We start from the raw sequence: 18,657 nt of genomic DNA, 5'->3' as shown, positions 1-18,657 counted from the left end.
GGCTTCAGACTGCAACCATTTAGTCGCATTTTGCGACCCTTTGACTTGGCTGTGTGAGTAAAACATTTATTTGGTCGTACGAGCTGCACATTCTACCTGGTCACCTCAATCAAAAAGTCATATTTTTGGGGCGGATTAAACCATGAATTTGTTAAACTGTAAAGTGTATTTTCATGATTTCTGTAATAAAAGTGTCTGTTTCGCATGGGCAGGCTTCTGTAATGAGCGAACCTCTCACAATCTTTCCACCTTGTGCTCCCCTCGTGATTGTATAACATTTTAAAATGCAATTGCGGGAAACAACAACTTTGGAAGCAACTAGTTGTCCATATTAAAAAGAGGAGTGTCTCAGTTTCTGTAGCTTTTATTTATTTTTATTTTTATTTCACCTTTATTTAACCAGGTAAGCCAGTTGAGAACAAGTTCTCATTTACAACTGCGACCTGGCCAAGATAAAGCAAAGCAGTGCGATTAAAAACAACAACAACACAGAGTTACATATGGGATAAACAAAATGTACAGTCAATAACACAATAGAAAATCTATATACAGTGTGTGCAAATGTAGTAAGTTATGGAGGTAAGGCAATAAATAGGTGCAAAATAATTACAATTTACTATTAACAATGGAATGATAGATGTGCAGAAGATGATGTGCAAATAGAGATACTGGGGTGCAAATGAGCAAAATAAATAACAAAATGGGGATGAGGTAGTTGGGTGTGCTAATTACAGATGGGCTGTGTACAGGTGCAGTGATCGGTAAGCTGCTCTGACAACTGATGCTTAAAGTTAGTGAGGGAGATAAGAGTCTCCAGCTTCAGAGATTTTTGCAGTTCGTTCCAGTCATTGGCAGCAGAGAACTGGAAAGAATGGCGGCCAAAGGAGGTGTTGGCTTTGGGGATGACCAGTGAGATATACCTGCTGGAGCGCATACTATGGGTGGGTGTTGCTATGGTGACCAATGAGCTAAGATAAGGCGGGGATCTGCCTAGCAGTGATTTATAGATGACCTGGAGCCAGTGGGTTTGGCGACGAATATGTAGTGAGGGCCAGCCAACGAGAGCGTACAGGTCACAATGGTGGGTAGTATATGGGGCTTTGGTGACAAAACGGATGGCACTGTGATAGACTACATCCAATTTGCTGAGTAGAGTGTTGGAGACTATTTTGTAAATGACATCGCCGAAGTCAAGGATCGGTAGGATAGTGTTTGGCAGCATGAGTGAAGGAGGCTTTGTTGTGAAATAGGAAGCGGATTCTAGATTTAACTTTGGATTGGAGATGCTTAATGTGAGTCTGGAAGGAGAGTTTACGGTCTAACCAGACACCTAGGTATTTGTAGTTAGACCCGCCGAGAGTAGTGATTCTAGTCGGGCGGGTGCAAGCAGCGTTCGATTGAAGAGCATGCATTTAGTTTTACTAGCATTTAAGAGCAGTTGGAGGCTACGGAAGGAGTGCTGTATGGCATTGAAGCTCGTTTGGAGGTTTGTTAACACAGTGTACAATGAAGGGCCAGATGTATACAAAATGGTGTCGTCTGCGTAGAGGTGGATCTGAGAGTCACCAGCAGCAAGAGTGACATCATTGATATACACAGAGAATAGAGTCAGCCCAAGAATTGAACCCTGTGGCACCCCCATAGAGACTGCCAGAGGTCCAGACAACAGGCCCTCCCATTTGACACATTTAACTATCTGAGAAGTAGTTGGTGAACCAGGCGAGGCAGTCATTTGAGAAACCAAGGCTATTTAGTCTGCCAATAAGAATGCAGTGATTGACGGAGTCGAAAGCCTTGGCCAGGTCGATGAAAACGGCTGCACAGTACTGTCTTTTATCGATTGCGGTTATAATATCGTTTAGGACCTTGAGCGTGGCTGAGGTGCACCCATGACCAGCTCGGAAACCAGACTGCATAGCGGAGAAGGTACGGTGGGATTCGAAATGGTCAGTGATCTGTTTGTTAACTTGGCTTTCAAATACTTTCGAAAGGCAGGGCAGGATGGATATAGGTCTGTAACAGTTTGGATCTAGAGTGTCACCCCCTTTGAAGAGGGGGATGACCGCGGCAGCTTTCCAATCTCTGGGGATCTCAGACAATACGAAAGAGAGGTTGAACAGGCTGGTAATAGGGGTTGCGACAATTTCGGCGGCTAATTTTAGAAAGAAAGAGTCCAGATTGATTTTTTTAGGGGTCCAGATTTTGCAGCTCTTTCAGAACATCAGCTATCTGAATTTGGGTGAAGGTGAAGCGGGGGCATGGGCAAGTTGCAGCAGACGGTGCAGAGCTGGTGGCCGGGGTAGGGGTAGCCAGGTGGAAAGCATGGCCAGCCATAGCAAAATGCTTGTTGAAATTTTCGATTATCGTAGATTTATCTGTAGTGACAGTGTTTCCTAGCCTTAGTGCAGTGGGCAGCTGGGAGGAGGTGCTCTTATTCTCCATGGACTTTACAGTGTCCCAAAACTTTTTGGAGTTAGTGCTACAGGATACAAATTTCTATTTGAAAAAGCTAGCCTTTGCTTTCCTAACTGATTGTGTATATTGGTTCCTGACTTCCCTGAAAAGTTGCATATCACGGGGGCTGTTCGATGCTAATGCAGTACGCCATAGGATGTTTTTGTGCTGGTCAAGGGCAGTCAAGTCTGGGTGAACCAGGGGCTATATCTGTTCTTAGTTCTGAATTTTTCGAATGGGGCATGCTTAATTAAGATGAAGAGGAAAGCACTTTTAAAGAACAACCAGGCATCCTCTACTGATTGAAAGAGGTCACTATCCATCATAGGATACCCGGGCCAGATCAATTAGAAAGGCCTGCTCGCTGAATTGTTTTAGGGAGCGTTTGACAGTGATGAGGGGTGGTCGTTTGACCACGGACCCATTACGGACGCAGGCAATGAGCTCCTGGTTGAAGACAGCGGAGGTGTATTTACATTTACATTTACGTCATTTAGCAGACGCTCTTATCCAGAGCGACTGACAAATTGGTGCATTTACCTTATAGCCAGTGGGATAACCACTTTACAATATGTATTTTTTAAAATTATTTTTAATTATTTTTTTGGGGGGGTTGGGGTAAGGGGGGGTAGAAGGATTACTTTATCCTATCCCAGGTATTCCTTAAAGAGGTGAGGTTTCAAGTGTCTCCGGAAGGTGGTGAGTGACTCCGCTGTCCTGGCGTCGTGAGGGAGCTTGTTCCACCATTGGGGTGCCAGAGCAGCGAACAGTTTTGACTGGGCTGAGCGGGAACTGTGCTTCCGCAGAGGTAGGGGGGCCAGCAGGCCAGAGGTGGATGAACGCAATGCCCTCGTTTGGGTGTAGGGACTGATCAGAGCCTGAAGGTACGGAGGTGCCGTTCCCCTCACAGCTCCGTAGGCAAGCACCATGGTCTTGTAGCAGATGCGAGCTTCAACTGGAAGCCAGTGGAGTGTGCGGAGGAGCGGGTTGACGTGAGAGAACTTGGGAAGGTTGAACACCAGACGGGCTGTGGCATTCTGGATGAGTTTTTGGGGTTTAATGGCACAGGCAGGGAGCCCAGCCAACAGCGAGTTGCAGTAATCCAGATGGGAGATGACAAGTGCCTGGATTAGGACCTGTGCCGCTTCCTGTGTAAGGCAGGGTCGTACTCTCCGAATGTTGTAGAGCATGAACCTACAGGATCGGGTCACCGCCTTGATGTTAGCGGAGAACGACAGGGTGTTGTCCAGGGTCATGCCAAGGCTCTTCGCACTCTGGGAGGAGGACACAACGGAGTTGTCAACCGTGATGGCGAGATCATGGAACGGGCAGTCCTTCCCCGGGAGGAAGAGCAGCTCCATCTTGCCGAGGTTCAGCTTGAGGTGGTGATCCGTCATCCACACTGATATGTCTGCCAGACATGCAGAGATGCGATTCGCCACCTGGTTATCAGAAGGGGGAAAGGAGAAGATTAGTTGTGTGTCGTCTGCGTAGCAATGATAGGAGAGGCCATGTTAGGATATGACAGAGCCAAGTGACTTGGTGTATAGCGAGAATAGGAGAGGGCCTAGAACTGAGCCCTGGGGGACACCAGTGGTGAGAGCACGTGGTGCGGAGACAGATTCTCGCCACGCCACTTGGTAGGAGCGACCGGTCAGGTAGGACGCAATCCAAGAGATAGCCGCGCCGGAGATGCCCAGCTCGGAGAGGGTGGAGAGGAGGATCTGATGGTTCACAGTATCAAAGGCAGCAGACAGGTCTAGAAAGACAAGAGCAGAGGAGAGAGAGTTAGCTTTAGCAGTGCGGAGAGCCTCCGTGACACAGAGAAGAGCAGTCTCAGTTGAATGACCAGTCTTGAAACCTGACTGGTTTGGATCAAGAAGGTAATTCTGAGAGAAATAGCAAGAGAGTTGGCTAAAGACGGCACGCTCAAGAGTTTTGGAGAGAAAAGAAAGAAAGGATACTGGTCTGTAGTTGTTGACATCAGAGGGATCGAGTGTTGGTTTTTTGAGAAGGGGTGCAACTCTCGCTCTCTTGAAGACGGAAGGGACATAGCCAGCGGTCAAGGATGAGTTGATGAGCGAGGTGAGGTAAGGGAGAAGGTCACCGGAGATGGTCTGGAGAAGAGAGGAGGGGATAGGGTCAAGCGGGCAGGTTGTTGGGCGGCCGGCCGTCACAAGTCGCAAGATTTTATCTGGAGAGAGAGGGGAGAAAGAAGTCAAAGCATAGGGTAGGGCAGTGTGAGCAGGACCAGCAGTGTCATTTGACTTAACAAACGAGGATCGGATGTCGTCAACCTTCTTTTCAAAATGGTTGATGAAGTCATCCACAGAGAGGGAGGAGGGGGGGAGGGGGAGGAGGATTCAGCAGGGAGGAGAAGGTGGCAAATAGCTTCCTAGGGTTAGAGGCAGATGCTTGGAATTTAGAGTGGTAGAAAGTGGATTTAGCAGCAGAAACAGATGAAGAAAATGTAGAGAGGAGGGAGTGAAAAGATGCCAGTTCCGCAGGGAGTCTAGTTTTCCTCCATTTCCGCTCGGCTGCCCGGAGCCCTGTTCTGTGAGCTCGCAATGAGTCATCAAGCCACGGAGCAGGAGGGGAGGACCGAGCCGGCTGGGAGGATAGGGGACATAGAGAGTCAAAGGATGCAGAAAGGGAGGAGGGTTGAGGAGGCAGAATCAGGAAATTGGAGGGAGAAGGAATGAGCAGAGGGAATAGATGATAGGATGGAAGAGGAGAGAGTAGCGGGAGAGAGAGAGCGAAGGTTGCAACGGCGCATTACCATCTGAGTAGGGGCAGAGTGAGTAGTGTTGGAGGAGAGCGAGAGAGAAAAGGATACAAAGTAGTGGTCGGAGACATGGAGGGGAGTTGCAGTGAGATTAGTAGAAGAACAGCATCTAGTAAAGATGAGGTCAAGCGTATTGCCTGCCTTGTGAGAAGGGGGGGACGGTGAGAGGGTGAGGTCAAAAGAGGAGAGGAGTGGAAAGAAGGAGGCAGAGAGAAATGAGTCAAAGGTAGACGTAGGGAGGTTGAAGTCACCCAGAACTGTGAGGGGTGAGCCATCCTCAGGAAAGGAACGTATCAAGGCGTCAAGCTCATTGATGAACTCTCCAAGGGAACCTGGAGGGCGATAAATGACAAGAATGTTAAGCTTGAATGGGCTAGTGACTGTGACAGCATGGAATTCAAATGAGGAGATAGACAGATGGGTCAGGGGAAAAAGAGAGAATGTTCACTTGGGAGAGATGAGGATTCCTGTGCCACCACCCCGCTGACCAGATGCTCTCGGGGTATGCGAGAACACATGGTCAGACGAGGAGAGAGCAGTAGGAGTAGCAGTGTTTTCAGTGGTAATCCATGTTTCCGTCAGCGCCAAGAAGTCGAGGGACTGGAGGGTAGCATAGGCTGAGATGAACTCTGCCTTGTTGGCAGCAGAACGGCAGTTCCAGAGGCTGCCTGAGACCTGGAACTTCACGTGGGTGGTGCGTGCAGGGGCCACCAGGTTAGAGAGGCAGCAGCCACGTGGTGTGAGGCATTTGTATAGCCTGTGCAGAGAGGAGAGAACAGGGATAGACAGAGGCATAGACAGAGGGTAAATTAGTCAGGATGATATCTATGAGGGTGCCCATGTTAACAGATTTAGGGTTGTACCTGGTAGGTTCCTTGATAATTTGTGTGAGATTGAGGGCATCTAGTTTAGATTGTAGGATGGCCGGGGTGTTAAGCATATCCCAGTTTAGGTCACCAAGCAATACGAACTCTGAGGATAGATGGGGGGCAATCAATTCACATATGGTGTCCAGGGCACAGCTGGCAGCTGAGGGGGGTCTGTAGCAAGCGGCAACAGTGAGAGACTTATTTCCTGAAAGGTGGATTTTTAGAAGTAGAAGCTCAAACTGTTTGGGCACAGACCTGGATAGTATGATAGAGCTCTGCAGACTATCTCTACAGTAGATTGCAACTCTGCCCCCTTTGGCAGTTCTATCTAGACTGAAAATGTTGTAGTTGGGAATGGACATTTCTGAATCTTGGGTGGCCTTCCTAAGCCAGGATTCAGACACTGCTGGGACATCAGGGTTGGCGGAGTGTGCTAACGCAGCGAATAACTCAAACTTAGGGAGGAGGCTTCTGATGTTAACATGCAAGAAACCAAGGCTTTTGCGGTTACAGAAGTCAACAAATGATAGTGCCTGGGGAGTAGGAGTGATACTGGGGGCTACAGGGCCTGTGTTAACCTCTACATCACCAGAGGAACAGAGGAGGAATAGAATAAGGATACGGCTAAAGGCTTTAAGAACTGGTCTTCTAGTGCGTTGGGTACAGAGAATAAAAGGGTCAGATTTCCGGGCGTTGTAGAATAGATTCAGGGCATGATGTACAGACAAGGATATGGAAGGATAAGAGTACAGTGGAGGTAAACCTAAGCATTGGGTAACGATGAAAGAGATAGCATCACTGGAGGCACCGATTGAGCCGGTCTCCGCGTGTGTGGGGGGTGGGACAAAGGAGCTATCTGAGGCAAGTTAAGTGGCACTGGGGGCTCTACAGTGAAAAAGTACAATAAGAACTAACCGAAACAGCAATAGGCAAGGCATATTGACATGGGAGAGAGGCATAAAGCAATCACAGGTGTTATTCGAGAGAGCTAAGACAACAGCTGGTAATGGCGACAAAAGTTTGAGCTGAGGCTTAACAGATAAACAGGATGAGGTACTGTATAAAGGAACAGTCCAGCAGGCATCAGCTGTGTATCTGAGTGATCATTAGGTCCAGTGAACAGCAATAAGTGAGTCTGGGAGCAGTTCAGTTCAGTGGCTGCTACGGCACAGGCGAGCGGGAGGCACGGCTGTTGATTGCATGTGCTAGCGGGCCAGGGCTAGCAGATGGATCTTTGTGGTCGTCACAATGGGAAGCCTGTTGAAACCACATCAGACTATTACGCCGGCAGACCAGTCGTGATGGATCGGCGGGGCTCCATGTCAACACTAGGAGGACCTGTCCGGTTGACAGAGAGGTAGATAGCCGGGAGATGGGCCTGGCTCGAGGCTAGCTCAAGGTTAACTGGGGCTTGCTACTGGACAGTGGTGAATTAGCCAACAACAACAACAACAGCCATTCGGTTGCAGCTAGCTAGTTGCGATGATCCGGTGTTAAGGTCCTGTGATTCAGTGATTCCGGCAGAAAATCCGATATGCTATGGCTCGATAGCGCGATGTGCAGACTGGCCGATAATTGTCCAGGCTAGAGCTGGCTGGTAGGTAGTGCAGGCCACGGACAATGGTGAAGACTGCTAACGGTGACTAATAGCAAGTAGCTAGTTAGCTGGCTAGCTGGCTAGTTTCATCCGGATGTTCTAGATACGAAGGTATAAAGAAATAATAGAATCCATTCCACATTGGGTGAGGCGGGTTGCAGGAAAGTATATTTTAGTTAAAGGATGGAAAGTGAGATTGAGAAATATATACGAAAAAAACAGGCTATTTACATGAGGACACTACAGAAAACACGACTGCACTGCTACGCCATCTTGGAATGTTGGAGCTATTTCTCATTGATTATTATTGAGCTCAAAGCACACTGTTTTACAGTCAAGATATCTGATATGGCTTTGAAATATGGAGCGCTCGAAAAGTGCATTGGCCATCGCGAGTGCACTCGGCCTAATTGCTAAGTTATTTTAGGACATTCCATTTACTGTTAGATTACTACATGGCTAGCAGTAGGCGTTAGAGTTAGCGCTCTAGCTAATGTGTTTTGAGTTTCTACTTCCTCAGGTGGTGAGTTAGGACTATAAATAATATTAGTACACATAAAGATGAAGGCACATTTATCTCTATTGAACAACAACAACAACAACAACAACAACAAATCTGGAGCCCTATTTTGTCAGTAAAATATAACAAAAATAGCCTAATTGTAAACCCAAAATCCATGACAATTACTGGATTAGGTTGCATATCAAAATATTTCAAGTAATTCGTTCTTGCTTGGACATGTTAGATGTAAGAACTTATTTATTGAATACCATCTCAGTAGTCAATTACACTAAGCATTGTGTATTCTAAGATAGGGAAAAATGCTTGTATCCCTGACCTGTTAGCTAGGTAATAATGGGCCCAGTTTATTGTTCTCATTCTGAATCCTTCATTATGTGAAAACTCTAGATGTGTTAGGCTTTCTTACATATAAATTATTTGCATGAAGTTTGTCCCTCCTGATTTAGGTTGTTTGGAACTCTTCTTCTTTGGAACCATGCCAATTGAATGTTCTGCTTCCTAACACGCTAGGAGAATAGGGAATATGGTTCTCTTTGGGCTTGAGGCTTGATCTCCTTACGTGCCCACCCTCCCCCAATCCATTCACATCACTCTGACAATTAGTGAGTTCGACCATCCCCAAATGGCCCACGTAATTAAAGAGTTGGCATTATAATTACAATGTGTTTATTGTCTGTTTATGGGTGGTGTGCTGTACATAAGACACTGGGACATTTCATTGGTGTAAATGGATTGAGGGTTTTTAATAGACTTGCTGTAAATGTGATTTCATGTATCTATGATACCTCCTTTATCAGCCCTTTGACAGTTGCACTGTTTGTCCCATTTACAGCGCAATTTGGCTGACAGCGGTAACTGGCAGCCGAAATAACCAAATTATTTAGTCATGGGTTTTTAACGGGCACAACAGCAAATGGATGTTAAGTAAATGATGCAATTTATTCCCTTCCTTCTCATTGCCAGGCTGGTTGCCACGGGACTTCTGCCAGCTTTAAGTAAATAGTTCCCCTGTAGCTCAGTTGGTAGAGCATGGCGCTTGCAACGCCAGGGTTGTGGGTTCGTTTCCCACGGGGGGCCATTATGAAAAAGTATGCACTCACTAACTCTAAGTCGCTCTGGATAAGAGCGTCTGCTAAATGACTAAAATTTAAAAAATGGTACCCAGATGGTATTCACATGACGCCCACTTGGTTACAAAATCGTCCCCGGGAATAACTCTGCTGCCACAACAACCAATAGGTCAATTGAACAGGAGATCCTGTTGCTTCCACCGTTTTGCATATGCAAATCTGCTAATGTTGTGTCATTTCGGTAAATTCTGGGGGAAGGTTGTATCTCAGGGGTACTAAACGAATTGGAAAGGAGCCCAGTTAATGAGCGGAGCTGGAGAGAGAGATAGAAGGGAGACATCCTCCGCCTCAGCTTGTTTCCTCTGTGCTAAAGCATGGCTTCCTGGATCCTCCACTTCTCGCTCACCTGGCCGTCGTGGAGAGGGGAAGTGCCTGTGATGAAGATGGGCCTGTAATGGGATAGTCCACCGGGCTCTCAGTCGGATAAAGTGATTTTTCTACCATCTTATGAAAAAAGCTGTTCTATTTCTGGAACATGAGTGTGGAAGACAATGCCTGGGCTTTCTCTCTCTCTCTCTCGCTCTCTCTCTCTCTCTCCCACTTTCTCTGTCTCTCTCGCTCTCTCTCCCACTTTGTCTCTCTCTCTCTCTTTCTCTCTCCCACTTTCTCTGTCTCTCTCTCTCTCCCACTTTGTCTCTGTCTCTCTCTCTCTCCCACTTTCTCTGTCTCTCTCTCCCACTTTCTCCTTCTCTCTCTCTCTCTCTCCCACTTTCTCTCTCTCTCTCTCTCTCTCTCTCTCTCTCTCTCTCTCTCTCTCTCTCTCTCTCTCTCTCTCTCTCTCTCTCTCTCTCTCTCCCACTTTGTCTCTCTCATCCTCCATCTCCTCTCTCTGTCTGCCACACTTTTATACCCGCTCTCATCAGCTGCAGCTGTGGTGCACTCTCAGTCTCGATTTCTCCTCCTGGAGAAGTGGTGAATTGTGTCGTCTGCAGCCACTAACAGTCAACAGCTGCTTTAGCCTGCTGCAGAGGGAGGACAATGTGGAACTGATTTTCAGAGAGAGAGAGAGAGAGAAATAAATAAACAATGTACAAAAAACAATACCTCAACCAACACACAGCTTATGCAAATTGAGAACATGTGTTTGTAGATCGATAAGCCATGCTTGTGCATGAAAAGTCTGGAGTGACCGCTTTACACAGAGATGTACGTTACCATGAGCAGGTCTTTATCTACAAGATGTTGGCCTACACATCTGTTTGTAAAAAAAAAGAACAAATATGTTAAACCCACTCAATATGATGAAATGCATAAACTATTTGTTGTTGAGTTGTGACATTAATCTCCCTAGATCTGGGGAGTGTTTTTGTTACTGTGTTAGTGGATAAGACACCAGCTGTACCGGTACGGGAGAAGTTTTAGTCATTGTGGCGGGAGGAGGGTCAAACTGTCAGTAGGTCAAAGGTCAGATGGTAAAAAGACAAGACAATGCAACAACGGCAGATCTACATACATTTCATGAACATCTCTGCCAAGTCTGGTTCTGCCTCAACAAAATAACCCACATTCTCTAAAAATAACCAGAATAACCTTGGCTTTCGTGAACTAACACTTGCACTTGACTTTTTTCCCTACTAGCACTGACTTTAGTGATATCTAATTTATTGAGGAAAAATGTACTTACTATGACTGAGATATATGGTTGTCCCGCCTAGCTATCTTAAGATGAATGCACTAACTGTAAGTCGCTCTGGATAAGAGCGTCTGCGAAATGACCAAAAAATCTAAACATAGATGTTTGGATTGCGTTGGTTTCAAATTGAACATCCTATAATTTGGGTTGGAGCCTTGAGACCGTTTACACTTCATTGTAAATGTCCAAAACACTATATTATCAGCAAACAACAGTTTATCTTAAAATGTTCTATATTCTGTAACAAAAAGCAAGAAAACTAATCCATTGGTCCTTAATGAAATTAACATACACTCTTCATTGTAGATTTTCTTTTCTGTCACTTTGCAATTGTCAGTGTGTCATAAGCTGCTATTAGCATTGGTAGAAAATTTTAATGCTCAGAGGCTCATCTCCTCCAGAGAATGGCTCTCTATCACACGCTCACATTCTTTTAAAAGGGAAATGGAAGATGAATTTTGCCCATAAAGGCTGTAGCACAAGGGCTTTTTATCCTAAATGGCTCTGGGGATTGTTATCTGTGGGAAGTGTGTCCTGCCTCCGTCGTGTTCAATCAAGTGTCCACTTAGCTGTGACTGGGAGTAATTGTTCCCAAGTGGGCCACACACTGACCTGTTAATGTCTGCGTTGACCCTCTAACCTTGTCAGCACGTCTTAGGGAGGAGTTTATATCATGTGGATCTCCTTCTTGCCTTTGCTCTGCCGGGGCAAGTGGGCGTCGCTGCTGAAAGACCACTCTCTTATAATTGTCCCCAGCAGCATGGGTCAGCCAGGGGTGCTCCGCAAGCCCGGCTCTTATTAGATGAGGTACTGGGAGTGCTGTGACTTAATGGGTCAAGCCATTGATCCGATCCAGCCACCATGTTCTCTCTCTACAGTCAGATGAAGCCCTTCTAGCTACCTGATGACTCCCAGAGTCGCAGGCTCAGATTGACTGTGTTGAACAGGGACAGCATTCTGAGGCAACCAACCGCTATTGGAGACATGCCATTCGCTCCATCTATAATGTTACGGTATAGAGAGGAACAATATCGACTTTTGTCAATGGGTCTCTTATTTGTGTGTGATTTGATGTTCAGTGGACTGTGGTGTCCTCTGCGTATTAGATATTGACAAGATAGAGTAGGTGGAGTAGGTTGTCCTTGTCCCCATCCAGTCTGTTTCATGAACCTGGGTAGAACAAAGACCTTCTCCAAAAGTGTGTTGTGAGATCAGTTGGAAACACAACACACAAATAATTAACAAATTACACTGAACAAAAATATGAACGCAACATGTAAAGTGTTGGTCCCATGTTTCATGAGCTTAACTAAAATATCTCAGAAATTTTCCATATGCACAAAAAGCTGATTTCTCTCAAATTTTGTGCACAAATGTGTTTACATCCCTGTTAGTGAGCATTTCTCCTTTGCCAAGATAATCCATCCACATGACAGGTGTGACATATCAAGAAGCTGATTGAACAGCATGATCATTACACAGGTGCACCTTGTGCTGGGGACAATAAAAGGCCACTCTAAAATGTGCAGTTTTGTCACACAACACAATGCCACATATCTCAAGTTTTGAGGGAGTGTGCAATTGGCATGCTGACTGCAGGGATGTCCACCAGAGCCTTTGCCAGAGAATTGAATGTTAATTTCTCTACCATAAACTGCCTCCAACGTCATTTTAGAGAATTTGGCAGTACATCCGACCGGCCTCACAACCGCAGACCATGTGTATGGCGTTGTGTGTGTGAGCGATTTGCTGATGTCAACGTTGTGAACAGAGTGCCCCATGGTGGCGGTGGGGTTATGGTATGGGCAGGCATAAGCTACGGACAACGAACTCAATTGCATTTTATAGATAGCAATTTGAATGCATAAAAATACCATGACGAGATCCTGAGGCCCATTGTTTTTAAGGTACCAACAATTGCATATTTGTATTCCCAGTCATGTGAAATCCACAGATTAGGGCCTAATGAATTTATTTCAGTTGACTGATTTCCTCATATGACCTGTAACTCAGTAAAATCTTTGAAATTGTTGCATGTTGCATTTATATTTTTGTTCAGTATATTTTAAAGTGTCTGGTTACAAGTTATTTTTGAAACTGACAAGGACTGTAATTTGGGTCAAAAGGAGAGATTAAAACCACATGTTTCTAAAGCTGAAGGTTGTGTTGAGCAGCTGCTGTGTGGAAGTCCACAAGTAAAGAATAACTTAGCTGTTGTATCTGTCTATTTGATGTTGCCGCTGTGAATATGACTGTGAAGATACTGTACTGTATCTTACAGTGCTTGGTTGTTTGTTTAGTTTTATGGATGGAAAGCAGTAGCACGTCTTTAAACTAAACCATCACTCTTTAACTGCTGCCTGCTAATTTGCGAAGTGAAATAAAAGTAGGCTACCTCATTTCAAAATTGAAGTACTTTTACTCTTTCTTCAGATCCCTTATATGAGACCATGCATAAATCCAATCTCTTTTGAATTATCTCATCAATTAGATTTTCTTGGCGCATTGTAAATTCTGCATGGTGGTACTCTTTTCCCAAGTCTTTCCTTTTTGAGCCATAAATTCAGAGGGGTGAAGCTGTCTATTGGGATCAACATATTTTTGGGAGTAATTTACAATTTAGTAGATACTCTTATCCAGAGCGATTTAGGGTTAAGTGCCTTGCTCAAGGACACGTCGACAGATGTTTCACAGAGTCTGCTCAGGGATCCAAACCAGCAACCTTTTGGTTACTGGCTCAACACTTCTTAACCGCTAGTCTACCTGCCGCCCTGTAATGACAGGCATGCAGACGGGTAATCAGATGGGTCTTATCAGGGGCCGTTCAGAGGCTGATGGCGGGCAGAGGAATGTGATCTGGCTGTGGAAACCACAGCCACAAAGTCAAAATTGGCTTTATCGTAAAAATTCATGAAACCAAACATTTGCTTTTTGGTCTTTAATTTAACGTTAGGGTTAGGCATATAGTTAGCATTGTGGTTAAGGTTAGGGTTAAGGTTTAAAATCTGATTTTAAGAAGATACATTGTAGAAATAGGCAGGGTTTAGCCATAATTATGACTTTGGTAACTAGTGACAACCCTCTCTTCTGTCCTTCTCATACCTAAATACAGTGTCATCTGTGAACTCCCGATGGTCCCGCCCCTGAAGACCCTGAGCTGAATTTTCATTGGAAGAATGGAATGCCAGTCTTTCCTACAAAAGTGAACACGGTATGTGCACATCCTTACTCTATCTACTTTAGAAGTCAGTTTTATTTCAAATGTTCTCTGCCTCTCTGTGAACTAGAAGGCTGCAGCACAGTGAGATTTAACTTATTAGGCTAATTTGCATATTATTATAATTAGGTTAAACTAGATACCAACAGATACTCAAAAGTATTTTCATGAATTGTTAATTGTTCAGGCTAATAATTGAAAACAATTTTTATTTGACTAAATTGCATTATGACTTTTTTTTTTAACCAATTTTGTTTTGAAGCAGTTTTAGGGTTATATTTCTAACATTACATTTGAAAATACAGAACATGTATTTCACAAACATCTACAGAATATCATCATACAGATGGCAGCCTTTCATTTTTATTGACTATATCATTATTTTACTTTTCGTGGTATCCAATTGGTAGTAGTTACAGTCCCTGTCCCATCGCTGCAACCCCCGTATGGACACGGGAGAGGCGAAGGTCGAGAGTCGTGCGTCCTCCGAAACACAACCCAACCGAGCCTCACTGCTTCTTGACACAGTGCCCGCTTAACCCGGAAGCCAGCCGCACCAATGTGTCAGAGGAAACACCGTACACCTGGCGACCGAGTCAGCGTGCACTGCGCCCGGCCCGCCACAGGGGTCACTATAGCGCAATTGGACAAGGACATCCCAGCCGGCCAAACACTCCCCTACCCTGGACGACGCTGGGCCAATTGTGCGCCGCCCCGCGGGTCTTCCGGTCGCCGCCAGCTATGACATAGCCTGGACTCGAACCAGAATCTCTAGTGGCACAGCTAGCACTGCGATGCAGTGCCTTAGACCACTGCGCCACTCGGGAGGCCGACTATATCATTCTAAATGATCACCTTATGTCATATTGGCTAAAGCAATTAAAAGTAGCAATCAAAACAAAAGATATACACTTTACTCCCTAAATGATGCATAGTGCACCGGTCGTAGCAGCGTCGGCAGCTTTGTGTGTGACACTCCTTTGTTTTTAATATCTTTGGCATTCTCTCCCTGTCCCTCTCCCCTGTCTGCATTGGGTGCTCTGATTGGCTGAATACTTTCTGCACTGTAGTCTGGCTGGCTGCCAGCCCCTGCCTTGCCCCTGATCAGAAGTGAACGTGACATTTGTGCGGAGGTAATGGAATCTGTGTGCAATTAAATCTCTGACTGTGAAGAAGAGTCTATCCCCCCCCCCGCCCCGCCCCGCCCCATCCTTTCAGCAGGGGGGTGGCGGTGGTGATGAAACCGTCCCAGCAGGCCCCTCTCCTCGCCTTGCCACTACGCCTCTCTCTCTCTCAATCTCTGTGTCAGGATGCGTTTTTTAACTTCTCCGTGCCTGTGCCTTGGTCTCTACCCAACAATTAATTACAGCAAACGTCAATTAAAATTATCTCCAAATATTGTTGGAGAATTAAAATTCAATTACACAAATGACATTAGAGGAAGACAACATTAACATTGGTTTAATGAATTATACTCTAGGTGACAGTTGTTATTTAGTGGCAGTGCATTGTGGGCCTGTTCAACATGTTTTGATGTAAATGTGAAATGGAGTATGGAGGGAGGGAGGGAGGGAGGGAGAGAGAGATGGACTGGTTTAGGGAGGAGTTGAAAGAGGGAGAGTGGACGCATGGATGAGAGGAGAAGAAGGGCACATCTCTCCATATATCTACACTTCTCCGCTGATGTGCCACTACACTTAACGCCTCATTTGTGGTCTCTGTGGCCAATGGCTTGAGTCAGTGATCTGTTGCCATAAAAGGCTGTTCTCTCTCTGTGCTGACGGTGCACTTGTTCATGGCTAATACCACAGACCTCCTCTATGGCAGGTCTGAAACCTAATGGGTATGTATCCTCATCAGGATCACCCATAAACATAAAAGGATTTCCATTGTGGTTGAAAACGGCTAGACACAGGCATACCGGGCTGGGCGGACACACATTTTCCTTTAACTTCTTGAAAAGGAGTTCCTATCTGAGTTCCTTGTCCTCAGTGGGTGGACCTCAGTGGGTGGACTGGGAGAGAGGTAAGATTTCCAGGTCAAGGTCTTCTGAGCCTCCTCCCACCCACTGTCCCTCACACACTCTCCAGCTGCAGGCTGGAGCCAGGAGGGCAGGGCTCAATCTGCTGGCCCAGAGGGAGGTCACTCTTCTGGCCCTGCAGTTTCCACACTCGCACAAAGTCACTTTTCCTTTAATATGCTGCTCATATGTAAGGGCAATATATAAGGAACACATATTTAGAGAAATAATGGATATAATACATTTCTCCTCTATTCCTTTTCTCTGTAGTTTTGCTTACAAATGCATAGTCAACCATTGCTGTTTTGTGAAATGATCACAATCGTGTATGAATTTTGATTTATCCCACAATGCCAGTCGGTATTGACCTTTAATTTATGACTTATTTGTTTAGCTCTGCTTTTCTTTGTCATAATGAATCATTTATGTCAAGTACGACATGCCTAAGGGAGTATTGTCTTAGAAAATACTAATGTCAGTCAGGTCCTTTTCTCTCAACAACTGAAGGTTAATTTAAACCAACAGTCAAGTGAACCTCTATTTCCTTGTGGCCCTATGAAAACTATGGGTCACACTGAATGCCACCGGGTCCTGCTTTATTCACTAACATCCTGCTAAACAAATAGACCTCCTATTCCTCCCAGCTCAGTTAGCGTTTTCCTCTGTTGCAGATGTTTCTCCCTAGTCATGTGATAAAGAGGAGACAGGTTTCGCTCAGGGAAAGAGAGAGCGAGGCCTCGTTGCTCTAGTGTCATTCTAATGGCAAATTAGATCAGTTTGACAGATAGATGCAGAAAATTGTTTTAATTGTATAATTATCTGTGGTTAGTGGAAAACTGCTGTGATGTGGTTAAAGGCCAGTGAAGAGCGCCATTTAGCCTTTATGTGCTTATTTTGTCTCTGAACAGGAAATGAACAACAACTACGAATCCTCAGGATATGGGGATCCCTCTCACACACACAGACACATAAACATACGGACATACTGTGCGCACACACTCTCACAAACAACGCCCTTGGGCAGGCCGAGGCGTGCTCAGTGAGACGTTGCCCTTTTAGTCATGTGTCTGCCCATGTGTCTGCTCCACAGGCGTGGACTGAACGCTGTGTGGTGAAGCTTGTAGCCACCTGACCGGGATGGCAGAACTTAACACACATTTAACAGCAGCTCAACATACAGCCCACTTAACGCTACTGCCACTGTAGAGAGCAGGCAGGCCTCATCGCTTAATCACCGCTCAACAGATTCCTGATAAGACGTCAAAATACTAGGCCATGGATCCAGATGGATCCAGAGCACTCAGTGTGTTGTGGTCTTGCATAACATTATACCTATGAAGGGGTTTGTTTCAAGTGCCTGGCTTTGCCACTGATTTGAGTGAAAATAATCATGTACCTCTCCTGTTGTCTCTCTGCTCCTGTCCTGTCTCCCTCTATGTTGAGTAGTGATGAGGTTAGACCACAGTTGAAAAGTCAAATTGGGCAAAACTACTTCAGCTTTTGTATAGGAGTAACTGCATGGCATATTTTGTATTCCACTGTTTTCTGGCAATCAAAATAGTGCATAACCATAAAGATTTAAAATAGTTGTCAACAACTGTCAGGCGTCACCAGAAAATGGGTCATTGAAAGACACTTTCAGCTATCCATAATTTTACACACACACACACACACACACACACACACACACACACACACACACACACACACACACACACACACACACACACACACACACACACACACACACACACACACACACACACACACACACACACACACAGGACAGGCTTATAGCCACTCATGCCAGATCAGTAACTGAATTATCTTTCAAGGCTGGTGGGCAATACTATAAGACTAGGCAGAGCAGCAATAGGCTGGAGTCAGCTTGACTCATTCAAGTGTAATAAAATAATGTAGGGAGTGCTTGAGGGACGGAAGGTCTGGATGCTCTCACCCCTTAAGCAAGAACTGTAATAGGACAGCCATTGTGTTGATGTGTTTGTTTCAGAGTCTGGTAACACAATAGAACCAAATGGAGCTTTTTTAAGTCAAGTATTCATACCGCTTGACGTATTCCACATTTTATTGTGTTGCAGCCTGAATTCAAAATTGATTAAATATAATTTGTTTCTCACCCATCTACACACAATACCCCATAATGACAAAGTGAAAACATATTTGTAGAAATTTTAGCAAATGTATTGAAAATGAAATACTGAAATATCTAATTTACATAAGTATTCACACCCCTGAGTCAATACTTTGTAGAAGCACCTTTGGCAGTGATTACAGCTGTGAGTCTTTCTGGGTAAGTCTCTAAGAGCTTCCCACACCTGGATTGTGCAACATTTTCCCATTATTATTTTCAAAATTCTTCATCAAGTAGATTTAAGTCACAACTGTAACTTGGCCACTCAGGAACATTC

General features: G+C 45.2%; 1 protein-coding gene across 3 annotated transcripts in view; it reads left to right on the top strand.

The window, feature by feature from the left end:
• Nucleotides 1-18,657, top strand: part of LOC121575040 (forkhead box protein P1-B-like) — a 251,168-nt gene that overhangs the window by 22,756 nt on the left and 209,755 nt on the right. For all 3 annotated transcript variants that reach the window (XM_041887826.2, XM_041887824.2, XM_041887825.2), the window contains exon 2: nt 14,104-14,202. The gene's annotated coding sequence lies outside the window, so the exon portion shown is untranslated. The remainder of the gene's footprint in view (nt 1-14,103; nt 14,203-18,657) is intronic.

Source organism: Coregonus clupeaformis, chromosome 10 (assembly GCF_020615455.1).
Source record: "Coregonus clupeaformis isolate EN_2021a chromosome 10, ASM2061545v1, whole genome shotgun sequence".
NCBI lineage: Eukaryota > Metazoa > Chordata > Actinopteri > Salmoniformes > Salmonidae > Coregonus > Coregonus clupeaformis.
Note: the sequence above shows the minus strand (reverse complement) of the source record. Positions and strands in the feature narration are given on the sequence as shown.